This window comes from Typopeltis vanoorti, chromosome 3 (genome assembly GCF_054136105.1).
Source record: "Typopeltis vanoorti isolate ZY-2024b chromosome 3, IOZ_Tvanoo_1.0, whole genome shotgun sequence".
Lineage (NCBI taxonomy): Eukaryota > Metazoa > Arthropoda > Arachnida > Uropygi > Thelyphonidae > Typopeltis > Typopeltis vanoorti.
This window is the reverse complement of record NC_143551.1, coordinates 98,860,769-98,883,642: the sequence shown is the minus strand read 5'-3', so window position 1 is coordinate 98,883,642 and position 22,874 is coordinate 98,860,769. Positions and strand designations below refer to the sequence as shown.

General features: G+C 35.4%; 1 protein-coding gene across 3 annotated transcripts in view; it reads right to left on the bottom strand.

Annotated features, from left to right (window-relative positions):
* The window catches only part of LOC150108412 (IQ motif and SEC7 domain-containing protein 1-like), a 627,659-nt gene that overhangs the window by 556,744 nt on the left and 48,041 nt on the right, over positions 1-22,874 (bottom strand). The gene's annotated exons all lie outside the window — the stretch shown is intronic.

The following is a 22,874-nucleotide window of genomic DNA, read 5'->3' as shown; positions in this document are numbered from 1 at the left end:
TCCCTTTTTCTGCGAAATGTGTTACAAGTCACGCTGAATGGAGCATCTTAGCGGATTGTATTTCGGGCAAATCCCGACATTTGCTTCCAATGGTGAAACGATAAAGAAGAAGAGGAAGAAACAGAAGTCTATCTTAATGGAAAATACTGTGATTGGGAATGAACAAAAATTTTGGTGAGTGATTTTTTTTTACAGAAATAGCAGTGATTACGCGTGGTATGAGACGATTTATTGTCTCAGTAATGTGTAGATTCAATTCCAAAATAGCTTTAGTTCTTAAGGCTAAAAGTTCAAATTTCAGGAGAACAATGATCATTTATGCTACGAAGGAAAAATTAATAACTCTTGTGAGAAAATGTTTGTTTCCTTCTTAACTCTCTAGGAAGGCATTTTAGATCAACTTTTTTTTTTGTTTTCTGTTTACAAATACAGTTAATACAATAAATTAAGAAATAATAATGATATTAAATGAAATATCAAACTTCAGCCAAATATAAATCAATTCTAATTCTAGATTTGTATCCTCTTTGCAGGAGAAAAACATTTACATATCTTCGATATTCTTCTTTCTTCATAATGCAAGATGCATCCAATGATGCTTTGTTAAAAGGAGAAAGAACACGTGTCTTTCAGCTGATTTCCCTGTTTTCATAGATGATATTTCACTGTATGAATCGCAAAACTCAAAAGAGAGAAACGCATGGGTTACCATAGCAACTGCTTTAGTGAGTTTTGGATTTGGTGCCAAGTAGTGAAGCCAAACTGTATTCACTTTCAGTGCACTCCGACAAGCAACCGAGTGTATGTACGATATTCCGCCATGTCCGAAGAGGATTTCAAGAAATCAGAAGGAAATATTTCCGTGGACCATTGAGTAGTCAGTAAGCAAGTGTGGTTTGAACCATTCTCTTTCCGTCTACATTTCCCCCTATCTATACCCCTCAGATCTTCCTATACATTGTCGCTTCTCTACCAAGCCTTGACGGCTGAACCTATTCAGCCGTACTCCTGTCCGTCGAGATGGAAGATACGCCGAAATCAGCTCCGACAACTCCGTTTGTAGAGCTTTACGGCCAGATGGTCTTTGGGTGGCCGAACGTCGCGAGCAATCGCAGACGCTGGCTGCAGCTGTTGCCGTAAAGGGACCTTACCGAGGGCTTTAAGTGGCGGTGGGGGAATCAGCAGCGGTCGATTGAATTGTCGTTTCAGTTTTGACCTCTCCAAGTGTTCATTGATGGCAATAGCTGTGGATTGAAAGTCCCGCTAGATGTCGCTTGTTGCGAAGTTACTCGGTAAATGTAAGCCACCGTGAAATTAACTTAGCTTAAAGCGGGCGCTTGTTATGTATTTAATTGACTGCACTTTCTTTTCTTTCTTTCATTCTTACGTTCTCTCCTGCTTCGTTTGTGGGCAAGTAAATAGCGCGGAAAAAAGACTAATTTACAGCAAAGTAAAAAAGGGGATTAAAAGTGTAATCAGTTTATATGGAGTTTTATTTCTCGTCCAATCATTAAATGCCATTCCGAGAAAGAAAGAAAATACTGCTAACTGTCCATTTTTCTTTATAGAAAAGCAAATGAAGAAGCCAACTATTTATTCTGTCAACAAGAAACTTTACATCTCGAGATAAAACTGAAGATGATTAAAATCTCTTAAATACAAAATTTTTCTTCCAGTTGTCTTGTCGCTTTAAACTAGTTTTTAGTTGTTTGGTAGAATCTCTTTATATTTTCATCTGTACTTCTTTAAGCATTTTTTTATAAAGAAATCTATTTGACTGCATGGAATAAAACGTTTAGGAAATAGGTGCAAAAAAGAAGAAAGAAAAGAGGAAAACACACACAAAAAAACATTAAAGAAATTAAAAAAAGATGCAGAAAATGGAAATTCTCAAAAAGACTTAAAAATGTTTCTGCAATTGTGATATATGGATGTATTAAATATAACTATATATATCATAAAGATGATATATGGATTGGCTAAAAAAATAAAAAAGAAGAGAGAACGAAGAAACGGAACTTCTGCATGGAGAGGATGGATGCTTAATTACTACTGCAGAAAAGATAGCGGTAATCTAATTAATCAAAAATCAGTTATTATTTAAACTGAAATTAAAGAAACATTATGAAAGATGAGAAATTATAAATCATCTGGAAGAGATGATATACTAATCGAAATTTAAAAAACAATTCAGAAGTTAGCGTTCTTTGCTCATAAAGCCTTATGGATAAAAGTTACGAATGACAGGATTTACGGTGTCATCGTATCATTATTTAGAAAAAGAATCTAGTCGAAAATGCCAAATTATCGACGTATCACCTTAATATATCATAGTACGAGCTCTCACAAAGAATACAGAGAAAATCAAGAATCATTTGAAAGAAGAGCAAAATGAATTTAAAAGTTGCGAGCTAAATTATTAACGTTCACGTACTTGGGCATCTTAGTTTGCAAAAAGTGTGAGGTTACTGGCGTGAAACTACGGTGGAAGTAATACGACTACTGTTACAATAAGTAGTTTAGTTATCCGTAGAAGCACTCCTGAAGAAAAGCATTAGAGATTAGCGAGATCCTCTTTAGTTGCGCCCTTAAAAAAAAAAAAAAAAAATGGCTTCAGGTTCAGAGACTAGATGTTGTTAGTATACAAAACTGTAATTACGAAATACACCGTGCTCGGATTGTCTTCAATTGTTTATTTAACTTTGTTTCATTTTTATATTTCACAGTGCCTACGCGGTAAGCACTATGAAATATGCAAGTATCTAGCATATCTTTTTTCTCTGTGTTTGTGTGCGCATATTTGAATCGCTGTATTAACAAGCTAAATAGACAGATGGTTTTATGCGTTAAAAAAAAAAAAAACACGAAGAGCTAAAATTTTTGGAATAACTTAGATCTCTAGGAGAGGGGAGGACCTCTCAAGAGAGAGACAGACAGACCATCTCCATGGAATCCTAGGACTCATCGCGAGACGTCATTCTCACTGCACTAATCTACGACGTGCGCCCACTCTACACTAATCCACTACAAATCTACTTTTGTTTGTTAATTGATGCTTGTGTTCTCCGGCCAGTTTTTGACTGCTTTTCATGGGGGGGGGGGGGGAACCAAGGAGAAAAGCTCTATTACCAACGAGACTAGGTAACTCAGACCTTTAGATGAAAAGTACTTATAAAAAGTCTTTGTATCATACAGACGGAGTTCGAACTCAGATCTTTCTAGCCAAAGGGACATTGTCATGACCGAGTTACTGCTTTTATATTTATTTGGGCAAAGCTGAGTGAGCAGAACCAAAACGGTAATTGTTTCTTACTTTGCATATTTAGCCCACTGCGACTTCCTTTTTTTGTTCCTCCCGTCCCCCCAAAAAAACTCAAGTTGACTCGAAAGGGAAGAAAATTTGATGACATTCTAATAATAATAATAATAATAATAATCATAAGGCAAGCTATATTTAACGAGCTCAAAAAACATTTCTCCTATCTGCAAATGCTTTGCCTATTAGCGCAAAACGCTCGACTCGCTGTATCAAGTCGCGAAGGAACTACTTCGAAGTAGCATGAAGGGAATCGAAATCAAGGCCATCCATTTGGGTTGGAGTGTCCTTGCTGATATGGATGTTGTGAATTCTTTGGATGTCGTAGATGAATTTCATCGCCTGGTGTGAGACCACTGCCCTGCTTACTGGAGGCTTAAGACGGCTTGAAAAATGACGACATTTGGTCGTGCGGATTATCTAATCTTCAGTCCGTTCATGGTACTAATGTATGATACGTTCACAATTATTTGTGGATAGCATTAAAGCACACTGTTATCTTAAAAAAAAATTAAAAAATTCATCCAAGATTAAGTACGCAGTCGAAAAACAAAATTAGGCAATTCTCGCTATCACAAACTTTAGCCAATAGGCTTTGGTTAAAAATTTTGGCAGCCTGTGATGCCTATAATGTAATTATTAATCGAATGTGTTTTTCTGGCCAGTTTGCATATTTTGCGAAATAAATAAATCCTAATTTCAGAGATAAAGAACCTTGTCATCCCTCTTATGAGATTGGCTAAGCCGCCAGTCTACCATTGAAAAGTAGTGGGAAATGCTCTTCGCGTCCTGGAAGGGATTCTAAAGCAGGTCTTTCCAACCAAAGGGATTCATTGAAACCTACTCGGCTACGGAGGCTCCTATTTTAAGTTATTAGTATTGCCAGATTCAGAAATCTATGGTAATAAATCGTTTAATTATTATGTCTTGTCTATGTCTGGACTTGGACGGACGTCATTAGTGTTGTTTGGGCGCGACAATTCCAATGATATTACATTATTTATTGACTAATTTATCTACATTTATGAGATTTCAAAAAGAGAACTAAAACAAAAAACAAAAAAACACTGAAACTCTTAAATGAAGAAGGGAAGAGATTTGGACTTGTTATGAACTTGGAAAAAACAAAGACAATGGTATTTGGTGAGAAGAACATGAAACAAAAGATACAAATGGATGGAACATATAGAAAATGTAGAACAATTCACATATTTGGGAAGTAAAATGACATATGACTTGAACTGTAAAAAAGAAATAAAGATCAGAACTGTAAAGGGAAGAACAAATCTGAAGGTCATGGATAACATCTGGAAAAGTAAAGCGATCAGCCTGCAAAACAAAATTAAGAGTACTAGAAACATGAATCTTTAGCGGTGTACTGTATGGATCTGAAACGTGGATAATAAATAAAGAATCAAGAACAAGAATTTGGACATTTGAAAGAACTTGTTAAAGGAATATTCTAAGAATAGGATGAGAACAGAAAATCACAAATGACGAGCTCTATCGGAAAGTACAACCGAAGGAGAATTTAATGCAGAAAATTATACAACGGAAGCTGCAATTATCTGGACATGTCTGCAGAATGAGGGAGGATCGAAAGATAAAGACATTCATGTTTGGTATTATGGATGGTGTAAATAAAAGAGGACCATACAGAGAATGGATAAACAACACAAAGGACTTGGGATTGGAATGGGGTTACAGAAACTGCGACTCTGTGCACTGGACAAAGAAAGGTGAAAGATGATAGTGAAGGAGACATCAGACACCAAAGGACAGTGTGCCCATGGTTGGTGATGATGTTGATGAAACTTTTTTCGGTCACTTACTCTTATATTACTTCTTTTATTACTTCAATCTTACATTACTTCTCTGTATGTTTTATATCCACAGGCTTGTAAAAGGAGAAAATGTTGATCAGTGCCTCCAATCCTTAGAGTTTACTCGATCACATCCCAAGAGTTAATGAAATAAAAAAGTCTTTTTAATCTGAATGAAATTGCTTTGCTTCGTGTAAATAAGAAACTGAATCATTCGCAAATGCCAGATTTTTTAGAGTACCTCCCTAATGAAAGGAAATACTGAGAAATTCTTCTAGAAATGATCTCTCTCTCTCTCTCTCTCTCTCTCTCTCCATTTTCCTAGCAAGTTCCAAACATTTTTTTTTCTTGATCCCAGATAGTGCAAGCTTGTTCCACTCTCCCAACGATGTTCAATGCTTATTTGCCAGTCTACGAGAACATCATTCTTCGTTTGCTAAAGTGACAAATTACATGGAGAGCTTTCCTCCCTCACACGTACATAACATACCCTTAAAGCTACCACAGCTGTAAATACCACACATCCCTTAACCTGTCAAGTGCCTTTAAACGCTGAGGGGAGGGAAGAGAAGAAAATGCCTCGAAAGCTAGAGGTTTATTGACTCAAATGTTGCAGAAGTGTTAGACAGCTACTTCCCCACCTCGCTCTAAGTTTCCCCTTTCTATCTAAAAAAAAAATTGAAAAGGGCAGATAGAAATTACATGGATGATCTATACAAAGAAAGAAATCATCGCGGATTTTAAAAGGTTAAATTTCATTTAGTTAACAAGGTTTTGTAATACAGCCATATTCAGGAAACCTGTAAATACTTTGCGAAATGGGTTAATTCGTTGAAAAAATTTAAGGAATGTTTGAATTATTAGTATAAAAAGAATACGTTTGCTACTCTCTATCCTACTAAGTTAGAATAACTATATAGGACAGTATATCTCAACCTTTTTAATGATATTACTGCAACTACATAATAATAACAACAACAACAAAGAAGCCTTTCTAACCTTATAATAAATTACAAGAAAAATTTCCGAAACTCACATACATCTCAAGAAAAATTGCATTTGTAGCCATATCACTAAATACATTATACTCACATTGTTATACCAATGTATCAATCCAGAAAGAGGAATAAAAAAAGGAAACGAAATTATGACATATACAAGCTCACTTGTATATGGTTTAAAATTTCAAAGGAAAAGTAAGAAAACTTATACATATTGTAAAAATGAGAACCCAGCCAAATCTGTATTTATGCATTATATTTATATTTTAAAAAAAGCTTTCCTGGGACCATCTGAAATCTATTCAGACTCACTAAAAATAAAGCATTATGTAATCGGATTTGGACTGAACACTTCGCCATTTAGCACCAAGCTCATGGGGAAGCACTTTCAAGGTGGAAAAACAAATATGAACAGAATTCACATCGCCTATATGTGCGCTCGTGTGAGACAGAGCAAGCGTGAGATGCGAAAACGCCAAAAAAAAAAAAAAAAAAAAAAAGACCGTCAATTTAACAGATATCTCTTGCACCACGCCTGAGTCGTGTTTGTAGCCATATCGCTAAACATCGAGCCCTGATATCTAGCAGGACAAGCAGAAGCGCGCGACGAAACTCGCCGTAAGACGTGCTGAGATTGCCGATCTACAATTTAATGGACTTTAAAGCGGCCATTCATTTTACAGCTAGCAAAGAAGGACGGTCGATATGGGGGATCTAAACGACCGTCCCTAGTTCAAATGAAGCCTATCCATACAGCCCTATATCACCACTTTCTGTGGTGACCAGAAAATGAGAGTAGAAGGCAGGCCCAAGCAGCAGTGACTCGCTATATATTTCCTTTAAGTGAATATGGTGACGCCGAAAGGGGAGAATATATGGTCACATATATCTTCGGCTTGTCCTATCAAAGAGCCCATTTCTTCGTTAGTATATCTTCTATTGTACAGACAAAATCTCCTGAAAGAAACACAACGACGGATTTAAAATTTGATCCAGAGTTACACTGCATTCTACACTACTACTACTAAGACTGCTAGTATACTGGTTTATTTTGTAAACTGAAGTTATTCAAATGGCAGAAATAAAAGTGACAGCACTATGAAGGTATTATATCAGCATGGAATTTGTGAAAAATAATAATAATAATAAATAAATCAGTACCAGTCATTGATGAAGGCCTTTGAATATATGGAATATACTCAGAATATAGGAATATATGGAATAAGAGAGAAATTAGTCAAAACACTAAACTAGCAGTATACAAGACAGTGTTCAAACCAGTTTTAACTTATGGATCTGAGCGTAGCGCTGAGTTAGAAATAAAACACTTGATCAAAGACTGGAGACAGCAGATATGAGATTTCTGAGAAAGATTAGGGAAGTGAATATATGATATTAATACAGTACCATATTAAAATGAGGAGCATCATCATCACCACCAACAACAACTTTCTTCAGTCCACTGCTAGACGAATGCCTCTCCATGCTTCTTCCATTCTGGTCACTCTTATGCATCTCTTCACCACAAATATCCAAAACATCTCGTTATCTCATCATCCCATCTTATCGCTGGTCTACCTGATTTCTGATAACCAGTTTTTGATGTCAATTTTGTTGTTATCGTTGTCCATCTGTTGTCAAACATTTTCATCACATGTCCTGCCAGAGTCATTTGTTGCTTTTTATTACTAATGCAATCATCATCATCATCATCATCACGAACCATGGGCTCACTGCCCGTTGATGTCCGATGCCTGCTTCACTATCTTCTTCCACCTTTCTTTGTCCAGTGCACAGTGTCGCAGTTTTTGTACACCCATTCCACACCAGTCTCTTATATCGTCTATCCATTCTCTGTATGGTCTACCTCTTCTGTTTAAACCATCCAAAATACCAAACATAAATGTCTTTATCTTCCAGTCCTCACTCATTCTACAGATGTGTCCAAATAATTGCAGCTTCCATTTTATAATCTTCTGCATTAGATTCTCTTTTGGTTGTATCTTCCGATAGAGCTCTTCATTTGTGATTTTCTCTATCCATCCTATTCTTAGAATCTTCCTGTAACAAGTTCTTTCAAATGCCAAAATTTTTTTTTCTTGATTCCTTATTTATTACCCATGTTTCAGATCCATACAGTACACCACTAAAGATGAATGTTTCCAGTACTTTTAGTTTTGTTTGCAGGCTGATCACTTTACTTTTCCAGATGTTATCCATGGCCTTCAGATTTGTTCTTCCCTTTGCAATCCTGATCTTTATTTCTTTTTTACAGTCCAAGTCATATGTCAGTTTACTTCCCAAATATGTGAATTGTTTTACATTTTCTATATCAGTTCCATCCACTTGTATCTTTTGTTTCATGTTCTTCTCACCAAATACCATTGTCTTTGTTTTTTCCAAGTTCATAACAAGTCCAAATTTCTTCCCCTTCCTCATTTAACAGTTTCAGTGTTTTCTGTAATTCTCTTTCGTCTTCTTCAATAATAACAATGTCATCTGCAAATCTCGGATTGTTAATTCTCACTCCGTGTACAGATATTCCTTTGGCATCTTCCTTCAGTTTGTCCATTGCTCTCTCTAAATGTGCGATGAAAATGCTTGGTGATATTGGGTCTCCCTGTCTAGTACCTCTGCTTGTTTTAAATCATTTCCCCAAATCATTACCTATTCTAACTGCTGCAACTGCATTCTGATAAACATCTTTCAATATAGCTATTAGTTTTTATCAATTCCATAGGATTCCAGAACTGCTAATGTCACTTTCTGGTCAATACTGCCAAATGCTTTCTGAAAATCAAGAAAGCAAGTATATATGTTTTTGTTTTTTCTCCTAGCTTTCTCTGCTATTAACCTCATTGTCAAAATCTGTTGAATTGTAGTTCTATCCTTCCTAAATCCTGCTTGCTCGTCTGCATGGTATGCTTCCAATTGTGTTCTCAATCTTCCTGTCAATATGATCATAATCACTTTACCAAGGTGACTTATCAAGGCAATTGTTCTATAATTTTTACAATTCTATAATTAATGTCACTTTCTGGTCAATACTGCCAAATGCTTTCTGAAAATCAAGAAAGCAAGTATATATGTTTTTGTTTTTTCTCCTAGCTTTCTCTGCTATTAACCTCATTGTCAAAATCTGTTGAATTGTAGTTCTATCCTTCCTAAATCCTGCTTGCTCGTCTGCATGGTATGCTTCCAATTGTGTTCTCAATCTTTCTGTCAATATGATCATCATCACTTTACCAAGGTGACTTATCAAGGCAATTGTTCTATAATTTTTACATTCTAGCTTATTTCCTTTCTTGTATAATGTTACTAATATTGATTTCACCCACTCCTCTGGCATTTTCCCTTCTTTCCATACCATATTACATAGTTGGTGCATTTCTGTAACCATACTTTCATCACCATATTTAATCATTTCTCCAGTAATGTTATCGTTACCAGGACTCATGTTGTGTTTTAGCCGTCCTATTGCTTTTTCTACCTCAATGAAATGTCCATTAATAAATAAATTTAATAATAATAATAATAATAGAATTTAACAGAATTGGAGAGGAAAGGTTAACAAAACAAGTGTTCCTCGCCAGACGGCAAGAAAGAGATCCCAAGATCCTAGTAAAAAGTGCCTTAGAAGATATGACTATATTGGAGTATTGACAGATAGCAGATTAATTTGGAGGAAAATTGTTGACAGAATATCCTGTAAATCTCTTGAGGGTATGTCAGAAAATTGATGATGATGAGTACGCATTCGGTGGTTTTTTATAATTTTATTTTTAATATATCAGACGCATGCATGAAAGGTCACAAGCTCTATAGCACACCAGTGTGTGGGATTTATTATTGGCCAGTGGATAACGTACGAGCTGTCGAATCTCACTATGGACACGGATTTCTTTTTTCAGGTGGCAGATGAATTTCATCACCAGCTGTGAACTTCCCCGCTTATTGGAGTTCTAGAAAAAGTTCCATGCTAGGTCTGTACATCAAGGTTTCCAGATCAGGTATGTAGTAAAATTTTTAAAAAATAAAGTAAAAACATAGTTAACCCGCGTGCTAACGCACTATATGTTTACAACTTTTCGTAGGTACGAGTCGCATTAAAAAAAAAAAAAAATGAAATTTCGGAATCTCGAGTCAAGCGTGTGGTTTGGAATTACAGCCAAAACAACTAAGCTATGAAGCCAATGTATTATGTCGAAAATTGCATGTCCATCTGGCCACTTTATCTGTTTTACGAAATAATAATAATAATAATAATAATAATAAAAACAGTTTCCGGGAAGAAAAACTCCAGCCACCTCCCTATGAAACAGATTAACTTCTCTTCAGATGAAAAAAACAATCTTTATAAATGTTTTTTGTGTCGTAGATGGGATTCGAACCCAGATCTTTTCAACCATAGGGAATCATCGATACTGTCGGAGATCGAATCAAGAAAATCTAAAAAATGAATAAATATTAATGCTTATTGTTTTATGAATGCAAAATTCTTTACATTCTTCTCAGTCGCATAAAGAATAACCAGAAAGAAAGGACGAGTGAGGAGTACTGCTATTACACTCCACCTCTCCTGAAATGAGAAATGCATCGACTCTTTTTAAGATATGATGAGATGCATTGTACTGCACAGAACAGCACAGGTGAATGGATAAGCTTGCTCCGCTAAGAATATATATTTTCATTGCTTGATTGAACGCAGAAGCAAAACAGGTATATAAATTCAAATCGGCCCTTTCAGAAGCTAATATTGCCATCTGCATTTAACTGTCATATATATTATAAAGTTTCTGGTCTGTCTGACTCCTATTCCTAAGAGATATGAACTACATCAATTAACTCGGTATATAGTTATGTCAGATAAGGTGATGCGCTCATATTACCAATTCTTTTGATGACAAGTTATCCATTACAGCTTAAGCGTCAGCAATTCCCATTACGACTTACCTGTGCAGTAACAATAAGCAGTTCGAACAAGTAACAATAAGCAGAAACGAATGGGAAGTTTCTATTCAATCGAATGCATTCCAATCCAAATGTGTCATGGATGCATATGAAAATATATACGCGATAAGTAATTTTCATCGCCTAATACAGCAGCACCACCGCCAGTAGCAGTGTTTTTATAACCTAAAATGAAGAAGAGCATATTTGGTCTCGCGCACAAAGCATCCGGCTTTTTCGATCCCGTCTTCTATCTAGTATTAATGCACTATATATGCTCGGTGAGGTATTCGAGAATGGAGTTGCATAAAAAAAAGAGAACTCACTAAAAAAATTGCATTAGAAAAAAAAGAAGAAAATAGCCAGCTTTTTCAAAATTGCAAGAATGGATATGAGAATTACATGCTTTAGACTTTGGTAACTACACTCTGAGAATGGTAAATCGAAAATGAAAGGCAGGATAACTGCAAATATATAAAGAACAAGCAATTATTTCAATTGCTTTAATTCTTTTATTAATACGGACTTTTCTCACTTTACTTTTTTTTTAAAATAAAATTGTTTCAAATTTTCATTTTATTTTAAAAATTAAAAGGCAAGAAAGCGTCTTTTTTTTTTTTTTTCTTTAAGTAAATCCCGTCCAAGAAAGACGTAAAACTAAGAGTAACATCGGTGGACTAAGGATTAAATTGGTCCACCTACAAAAACTTTACTCCAGAGACCATATATGGTACTTCATCAAACCACCTCACGCCTCTGTTCAGCCAGGTGGTTATCCCACATAATGGTGATGGACATTTATCTACCAACTAAAGCATTCACAAACATCCAAGTTAGTGTGAGAGGCCAATCCAACCAACACTATAAATTGAAAAGTAGGCTCACTATCCACTCTGCTAATCTGGCCAACATATGGCTAGCTAACCATCTAAATTTCTAGTTAACAAATGTCAACTGTATATCACATCTTAGTGTGGCCTGTGCTTACATTTGGGATAACATAATACACATGGCCTTATAATTCAGAATCATGTCTTCAGTAGCATATAGGGATATATGCTATTGTATTTGTAGAGAACACCAAGATATAGCATTTTTTTTTTCAATTTAAAAAAGTTTTGTGTGTTTATTTTTTTTAAATCAAATATTTGCATTCCACTTTACGATACACAGCTGACTTAAATTAGCAAGGTGACGGTTTTTTTTTTTTTTTTTTTACTTTTTTACATCTGCAGAATTTGTAATTAAAAATATTTGCTTGGGCAAAAACACAGAAAGGAATGAAAAATAGAAAGAAAACAGAAAAGAAAAAAAAAAGTGATTCTCTGGTGTTCTGAAACAAAGCTGTGTCAACATTTTAACTTCAAATTTTACCGGTTTTCATTTCGCAATCTAATTTCGTGTAATAAACTAAATAAATAAAATGCTGCCTATTCTAAAGTGCAAGAATTTGTTGATCCAGAAATTTATCTACTATAAAAAAAGTTATGCCAAGAGAAAAAAAAATAGCATTTTTATAAGAGTTGGTTCACCAACGTGTCGATTCCCTAAGAAAAAGATCGACGTTCAAATTCCGTCTGAGACGGATTTGCCCTCTTTCAAACGGACGAACTGGTCGAAGAATATACCCAAGCGATAAACAAAAAAACATTTAGAAAAAATTATAATTTGGCTGTAATAAAAATGGTGGCATCTTCCTGCATAGTACTCAGCCAACAAATCATCATACACTAAGAAAAAAAAATTGATAGTTATTTTAAAGCATAGTTCTATATATATATATATTTTAAATCAAAGATTTGCATCCAAATCTATGATACACAGTTAACTTAAAATAAAAATTATCAAGGGGTTGTTTTTAAACTTTTCACATGTGCAGTATTGTAATTTAATGTTTATTTGGCTGGCAAAAACTTAAGAAAACTGCAAGCTTTTTCTCGTGGTTTAAATTAGTGTCACCCGACCCTTTTGCTGATCAATCCAAGACAAGAAATAAAAAATAAAAACAAGAAAGCAATTAAATTGTTGTTTACAGTTTGGCAATTTGAGAAGTCAGGACATCATTTGTTACTTCATACATTTTTTAAAATGAGTCTGCAGAATATATAAGACCAGATAAGAGACAAAGATGTCATAAAAAATCTGTCAGACATTTAAAGGATACAAAGTTCTGAGGGGGGGGGGGAAGAACCTGGCTCATGAATAATTTTACAGGATTTCATAGTCGAGACAGAAAGTTGTGTAAATGAATCTTCTTCGGTTAAAAAAATCTGGGTTTCGAATTCCGTCTAGGAAGCAAAGAATTTTCATCAGGGCCATTTTAATGGAGGAAAACTTAGCAAATCTCGTAAGGAGATGACGAGAGGCGTTCCTGTAGGAAGCTTCGCTGATTCATCCCATAACGAGACCAACTAGCTGGGAAAACACACACAAAATTTACATACAAAACTATATATTTAACCATAAGACTAACCAACTTATCCTAAAACTATGATTACGAAACCAGTCTAGGCAGATCATGGCTTTTAAGGACCTTAAGTATTACGGATTATTACTGCAGTGTAACGTATTACAAGATGTTTTTCATTTATATCGTTAGTGTATGCCGTTCCAGCGGTACTTAAGTGATCTTCAGATTTCGAGAGTTCTCGAAATCAGTGTGCCAAAAACTACTCTTAAGAAGCTTTGTTTTGTTTATAATCAAAACATGTTTCAAAAATGATTATTGAAATTACTTCCGTTTTTAATACAACAAAAATAACAGTATTAAAAATTAAAGAAATCAAATGAGTACCTGTGGAAGTCATCAGAGAGAATTCTGAATTGGCAATTTCCAGCCCAAGTTGCGTCTTGCGCTGGAAAGGCAATCATGCGTTCGGTTTCTCAGGGAATGTTATAACGCAATTCGTTTCAGTTAATGATAAAATTTTGAAAGAAAGATCCACCCACTTGGTGCACAACACAAAGATGGCCATTTCAAACATATTAGAGCATGCATTGCTAAAGCAACTGTTGCCCTTCAGAGGTTACAGCCACTTTGGAAGGACAATAAAATACAGCTAACTACAAGACGCAACCTCATAGATACCCTTGTTAACTCTCTCTTACTATACGGATATGACAGTTGGAAATTGCTTAAGGATGACGGAAAAAGATTATTGGCTTTTGAGATGAAGTGCTATAGAAAACAAACGGCACACAACACATGACGATGTTAGAAGGAAAATCCGCTACGCTGCAAGAACACAAGAAAATATCATCACTAAAATACGTCGAAAACAGCTCCGGTGGCCAGATCAGGAAGTTTACCCAAAATAGCACTAGAGAGCTTGACTTCTGGTAAAAAACACTGTGGTCGACCTAGAATCACCTGGATAGATAATATTAAAAAATGAACTAAATCTTCGTCCTCCTTGTTAAGGAGATCCCAAGACAGAAACACCTGGAGAGACTATGTTAGGACTGTCACTTTTATAGTGCCCCAATGATCTACATAGATTATGGGCGAAGAATAAGAAAAACCAACTCCAGCGAGCAGCCTGTTTACAATCAGCTGTTATGAAATACTATAACATTTTTTTTTTCATTGACTACATTAGCCTGTACAATGCAAACCATATGATAACATTCTTGAAAGCTGACGTCATTCGTTTTATGAGCTCTGGTACACTGACTGTCTTATAAAATGGTTAGGGAATCATCATCATCCAATACCTAATATGTACCTTCAAGGAGTGTAGAGTAATTAATACTGTATTATATGTATCATGGCTTAATAACATATCATATAACTACACATCATTTCGCAGAATTTAAATACCTTGTTCGATTTCAATCAAAGTGAAAATGGCAGAACGAATTTTTAGTAAAGTTCCCTCATACTAAATTTCATCAAAATTCGCCTCCAGCCAGAGAACCATTGCTTATACAGACTAACGGATAAGTGATCCTAAAATGCGCTTACGAACTGCAAAACCCAGCTGAAACACTGATTAATTACATGTTTTATTTATTTTTAATTTAAAATTTCAAGATTCTTTCAAATTTCAACATTCTATTATCAGGAATCCTGATTTTCAACACTAAAATAAATAAATCCTCTAAAGCCTGTTATTCCCAGAAAGAAACAGGAGACATTCTTTAATAAAGCTATAGCTAACTTTTGAAAATGGTAAACAGCCAAACACCACTAATTCCTAAACCCTACCTGGCATTACTGTCTTATACAGTATAAGTTCGACGGCTCAATTTTTCTGAACTGCCAAGATCTGTTCATTTGAAACCAATAAAAAAAAAAAAAAAAGTTGGAATAAAAAGTAAATAAAGAAATGAAGTAAATAAACGACATTAATCCGTTAATAATAATATAAGTATATGTAATGGTACTTCAAGCGTGGATGGGGAAAAAAAAGAAAGAAAGGCGATGATATAATCTGATATTAAGATAATGTTTCCATATTATTTGGAGTACCTAGTACTGCCAGATCAGACAAAGACTTTACAGATAGGATGATACACTCGAACGTAAAGAGTTTCTAAGATATCTGTTACGTACACTTACCTGTCCAATCAGCGGAGGAAGCAACTTGATCAGGTGCTACAAAACAATTTCCATCGAAACTGAAACTATGCGGTCTTAGATCAATTCGATGCAAATTTCTTCTGCACACACTGGCCACTGTATTACAAAACTTTATGCAGATATACGTGAACGTCACTTAGGCAGCATGTATACAAAATACTTAGACACGTGCGTCACCACGTATTCTAGTCAACTATTTAAGAATGGTGCTGGTCAGGGTTGCAAGAATAATTAGGAACATAATTCGATTGGCTGTAAATCTGTTTCTAAGTGGAATGTTGATTTGACATGTCGACCAGAATAACAGTCTACCAAATTTTAAGATTTAAATCAATTAAACAATCATACAACACTATGAAAATAGCGGGGGGAAAAAAGCTTTTTACTTCTCTCTCTCTCTCTCTTTCCATTAGCCTCCAAAGATACCTTTTACAGGTCGTACTGGTTCAAATGACTTCGACCAAATTCGGAAAACAGTTTTTTTAAAAATAAAACTGATACACCTTGGCGGCAGCAGCTCGAATCGTCTATGTTTTTCCCCAAATAAGCACCTAGCACCAAGGTGCTTATTTGGGGGGAAAAAAAGAAAAAAAACAATAAACAAAACAAATAAAATAGTGCTAATCCAAACATCTAAGCTGGAGAATTCATGTCTTTAGGCTATATAGAATTTTATATATATATATATATATATTATTTTCAATTTATATCTAGGCATGGGATTTTGATGTTTTACTGCAGAAATAGCCTACATACTATATATAACTTGGTTATTTTAAATCTTAAAATAGCAGGCCAGTGTAGGTTGAGTGACCTAAGAGTAGCCTCTTACGGTTAACACTAATGCATGAACTAACGTGTGAGGTTCCAGTATATACATCTAGTGTTAAGGCAGACGCCGGATAAGGCAATAAAAGTTTACTGCAGGATCTACGATTTATTTATTGCACTATATTTATATCTTGCATTACGAAGTCAAAAGCTAAAGGTTTTGTCGCAGAGAGTTTCTCCATCATTTGTGCCTTTTAAAGCTCGCTTTTCTTGATGAAAATTCCAGAAACAACATTCGCTTTTTCTCTCGATGGGATTCGAACTCGAGACGAACCCTAATCAAATACACTAGCATAAAAGATTAAAATATATAGCTTCAGGAAGATAAAGTTATTATTACAAAGACTACAGAAGTTATGTATTCTTTTTGTAATACAGAATTTTGGATTTTATAATGCAGTATAAGATAAACTTGGCGAACTGACTTATTTCACAGAAAGTATATAAAAAAATGCCCAATGAACACACATACACACAGGTGATTGACATAATCAACTTCAGCTGCCTTAAAGTTAATTCTAAACAATCCTTTCAAAGAAATAAATGAAGCACTTTTTTCTTCTTTCTTTCTGGAAAGTTCCTGATGATTATTTTGTGCACATCTCTCACATTTCTATGGCCTGAAAGTGCATTCACTTTCACTAGACCGGTGCTTTTTTATCTTTCTTTTTTCCCTCTATTGGAACCAAGACTGTTCAGGCTATAGAAGTTTGCTGCTCAGCTGGGTCGAAAACGTGTTGCTACAGGTCCCTGCTCCCATTAATGTCATGATTGTGCTCACCCTTACATGACTTCCGGAAAGAACTCAGTGGAGCGTTGGTGTTATAATTTTTGTAAGTTTTACGGTCCGTGGCATCATTAAGAGAACGTAACATGTGTTGACACTTTTGTACTTGTGTTTTCGGTAATTAATTTTACCCAGAGACATTGATGTTTTCTTGTGATGAGTTAAATTATGATCATATTGAGAATTCGGTTTGGAGTGCTTTTTTAACTTGGGAAAGCTAATGAAAACAGTACAGTGACGCAGAGGAATGGGCGATCAACGAAAGCTTTGCATTCCTTTAACTGAATATGCCAAAAGAATGTTTCAAACGTGGCTGCTAATTACGAATAAGACTATAAATAAACAGAACATCACACTATTATCACCTTCTTAAGTAAGCAAACCATTATAATATGAATAATGTTAAAAAAGAACTTTTCAAAAAGATTAACAGTAAATAAAAACACAGTGACACTATTACTTCAGTTCAAAACTATATCGACCTCACCTTCGCCTTATCGTTGAGCTCACTGGTCTATTTGCCAAAAACTCGGCGTCATATAATACTGATTAATGTCGGATAGGGACATTAATCAGTATGATCTGCGCAGTCTGTTTATGTCTGTAAATTTGCGTACATTCTTAGGCCGGTGTTTCTGTTTTTTCAGGATGAAAAAAAAACAAAAAAAAACAGAGTTTTCAGGAACAAAATCCCTACTGCCTCTGTACGGAAAAGGCTAACTCATCTTTAGTTGTAAAGACCTTACAAAGATTCTTTGTTACCTAAACTCAAACACAAATCTTTTCAACCAAAAGGCATCTTTGATACCAACAAAACTATACAAATTTTCGTTAATTGCAACTGGAATTTTTTTTTCTGCTATAAAAGGTATTCAAGCTATAAATTATTTCTGTTTAGTTTCTATAAATGATACTCCTTTAAATGCTAATTTATTTATCTTGAGAGGTGATAAGCAATGCAGAAACTTTAAAACTTTCTCCTGACGTGAAAACTTAATACAAAGTGAAAGAAACCGTAAAGGAACTCTGTCCAAAGTTCTTTAATAATTGGACTTCCGTCACGGAGATCCGATTACTAAAGAGTGGAATATTTGTTTCAGGAACAATGAAAGAAAATAAGTTGCCCTCAATGGAATTCGAGCAGGCGTGATAACGTTATTATAATCCATGTGCTTCGTTGCTTTAATTCCTCAAGGAAACCAGAAATCGCATCTCATCACTTATCAATCTCCTGTACCGAAAAAGTTGAAAGAGATAGTCACAGACTGCAATTTATTAGAGAAAATTTATTGCACCAGCAATTCACACTTAAATTTTCTCTCAAAGTAATCACAGAATCAAGGAACTAGTCTTAGCACCCCCCGATAGTTTCATATGTAAACTTTGCATGAGAAAAATTTATTTCACATTACAATATATAAATCTCTTCTGACAAATGTCTATTTACATTGCAAATATTTGCTTTAGGAGACAACGAAGATCTTTATAAAAGTCCATTTTCTATATTGACGGTCAACAAACTCGGAATATTCTTTCTACAGTGAACGCTTCACTGCATGAACACCACTTGCGCCCGCAATTAACGTGTCTTCGTGAGGGTAAGTATTCGCTTTATTAATGTAACCTGTGGAGTTTTAGACGAAACACTGATTATCGTCCTAAATGGAACGATGAAAATTCGGACAGCAGCTACATTCTGTCTTTTAGAAATGCTGCTTTCGTAAATATTGCAAAAGATTATTTTTAGGAGAAATCTATAGGTGTTCCGATTTCGCTGTTGTGGTTATGTTAACATGCGTCGTTACGTTCTAAATTAAGCCCACATAAGTGAATATCTAGAAAACGAAAAAAAGTGAAGATGATATACTCCTTTAGCGAATACAGCAGCTAGTAAACATCAAAATTAAGACGGGCGACGTTTAATAGTTGTGTACGAAAGACTACAGATTGGGGCTACGTTATATTAATTGAACAAAGACAACAAAATTAAGCTATCAATGAAATTACTGAAACGTGTTAGAAAGTGGTAATCATCAGCGCTTCAGTGCGCCCTCCTCCTTCGTTTATGGACCATTTAAAAAAGGAACAGAGTCTCATGCGGTCTTACTTCCGGAAGACACGGAAGGATGAGCTAAGCAATGACAGCGGAAAGGTGGAGTGGAGGAGAAGAATGTGCATGCCGGAACAAGCAAGCTTAATACCAGAAGTTTTTAGCGAAAAAGATGAAAGGTAAGAAAGGGGAAACTGTACTGGAGAAGAGAAAGATTTCAAAAAAAAAAAAAAACTTCTGCTACTGCAAAGAAATCCGGAAGAATAGAAAGAAAGGGGGGGGGGGGATAAAATCATTGACGCATAACTAAAGCATGAGAATCTTAAGGAACGGCTGCGTTAAAGAAAACTCTTGAAGTTAAGAGAGGGCAAAGAGATAATAGAAATAAAACACAATGGGGGGGGGGGTTCCGTCTTTCATTTACCGCTACGAACTCACTGAACATTCCCTTCCCCTCCCCCCTCTTTTTACATCCCATCCCGCAAGCGTATACGCACGCACGCACGCACGCGCGCGCAAGCACGCACACACACACACATAGGTACACTCTCGCTGTGGGAAACTTGCGGAAAATTGCTGTTCCTTGTATGCATCCCTGCGTGTCGCTCCGTCAACACAGCGGAGGACAAAAACCCACGGGAGGGCTAAGGGACCGACGGGCCGTGACAGGATTACAGTAATCCCATAAACCAGATTCGAGAGGTGGAACGAAGCAGAGCAGAATTAAAAGTGCACCGATGCTAGTGAATGCCAGTCTTCGCAAAGCATATGACAGTGTATAGGTCCTGAACGAGATGCTTTCGTTGAATATAGGGGTGGGGCAACACACACACACACACACACACACACCGTACAGAGCAAGCGAGCATAATATGGTTGGCGTTACGAGCAACTAAAGTTGGTATAAATTTGCAGTAGCGTGAAATCGTTGGCGTATTCGTATCCTTCAACTATAGAATTTGAACACTGAAGAGAAATATTATTTACCTTCGTGAAGTGTGTATAAACAAGGTTTATTGCTATTGTTGGTGCAACGTTTTAAAATTACGTTGCGGGATGGAGAAATAAAAAAAAAAAAAAAAAAAAAAAAGAACCCAGAACCAACGCTTCTCAAATGTGTTTGTTGCCGAGTATCATCTCTTCCTCGAAAAGAACTACAGAAGAACCCAGCTCGACTATATTAAATATTAAGCTTTCTACTTGTAAGATAAATGCGAGTCTCTGTGCTTATTTCTCTTTTTCCTTTATGGGTGGAAGATACTGAAAAACTGCGATTGAATTCAAAATCGCTGTGCACTTTAAAAGCATAGTTTGCCAAGAAAAAAAAAAAAAAAAAACTTTGTGAATCTGTGCGTGCCCTGGGTCACAGTTGAGGAAGTAAAGTGGAGAAAGGAAACTGGCCATCTACTAAAATAGATCCGTAAAAATGAGGCATATCATTTTATTGAACATTCCGAGACGGGATTGAAAAAAAAAAAGGTGTTTGATAAAAGCGAGACAGTAGAATGCATCATCAGAGGAGTTATAAACAACTTTATAGATCTATAAATTTTGAGCTTTCCATGAGAGAGAGAGAGAGAGAGAGAGAGAGATTTTTGGTCTTCTTTCTCATTAGCAAACAAAAAATCCATATTATGTCTAAACTAATTCGTAAGAATAAAAGAAAGAAAACGTACAAGCAAGAAAAGAGACCAAATGCATGTTGGATACACAATGCGAATTAAAATAGAATATATCTCAAAATATATTAAACTATATAATAATTTACCAGATAGAAGATATGAGATGAAACTCATAAGATTTTATAAGATGTGTCACAAACGAGCTGATCGATTGTTTAATACCAAAACTTAAATAGTGAGTAAATATTCTCACCAGAAGCACTACGCGTTCGAATTCTGAATAAATAAATAAAATAAGAACAATAATCACAAAGTGCTGGGAATGGAAAAATTAAATAGACTGAACAATACAAGAAATAAAGACCAAGACGGAAGGGAACAAAACATCAATATTTAGGAGAAATGTCATCATAATTACTGGAGGGAAAGAAAGGGTTTCTACTGTCCGTATCTCCCGTACTAGTCAATAATAGCGTAAGGAGCATAATGGTGTTATTATTGATGGATCCCCATCATATCAAGCTCGGTGTCGGATGACAAAGCCAATTAGGTCGCTCCGAGTGCCATAACAGATGCGAAGCGGAGAGGAAAGCCACTAAAGTGGCACGTGACACAACCTTCAATGTGTACATTATGCGTAACTAAGAATGTCTATGCTGCAAAAATCGACAACAATATTTTAATGGATTAAAATTTTCTATTGTATAAACAGAAACCTTCTATACGCTTCTGTAAGTAGTTCCAGAATGCAATATGCACTATGTATAGTAAAGGCCGATTAAAATGCTCGTTTGCGTGAGAAAAATGAAAGTTTTCCGCAAATAAACTTGGCTATCCTATAGTCAGTCCATTTTTATATGAAAAAAAAAATATTCTTATTGGCCCATCATTATACGAATGTACTCAGTTCCATTAAAGTAAACATATGCCCTATTCAGATGTGAAATCGATGTTTCATTTAGTTTCACAACAGAAAAAAAAAAAAAAGATAAAATACAAAGAATTGACTTTATTAATAAAACTGGAAATCAGCTACAAGAAAAGAAACAAAACCTCTAGCCTTGGTGCTTGTTAATGTTGAAGTGATGACAAAATTAAAGAGATAAGTTGGAACACTTCCAACGTGCTGTTGCCACAGTAACCGCACTACAATACTCGGAACACAAAGAATATCGTGAAAACGCATTTGATATTTTAATAGCCATGTCAAGAGTTCAAGTTTAACAATTTCGTGAAACTTACAGGTTTAACGTTCCTCGTAACCAATGACCACTAATTTGTCCTAACAATTACATAGTCAAAGGCTCGTTTTTTTTTTTTGTTTTTTTTTTTAATGTCACAAGATCCCCTAACTACTGAGCTTTGAAATAACTATTATAATTTAAGGTAACACGCTTTTGTTCGGCCAGGCACAAAATAATGAGAATGTAGCGTACAGACAGAAAACTAAAGGCAGACTTTATTTAAACCATCAATTATGAAATACTCAAACAAAAATAATGAAGAAACATGCAGAGGTACAACGAACAAAAAATCTCATTAGTCTAGGGAAATCATGAATTAAATATACTGTTGAAGTGCTCTTCAGTGACAGAAATTTCTTCTCTTTAAAAACAAACGGTAACACATACTTAGTGCCTTAGGAAACAAATATGTTTTCTTCTAAAAAAGTTTATTTTAAAATTTGCAATATCCAGACATCCATTTCTTGTCCGTCCGATATAGCTTGCATCCCCTAATTAGAGATTTAAGGCAATTAATGCAGTCAGCTCTGCTGCATTCACTAAGGATGAGTATTTTTGTGTGTGTGTGTGTGTGTGTGTGTGTGTGTGTGTGTGTGTGTGTGTGTGTGTGTGTGTGTGTGTGTGTGTGTGTGTGTGTGTGTGTGTGGGCCTCCGTAGCTCAGTCAGTA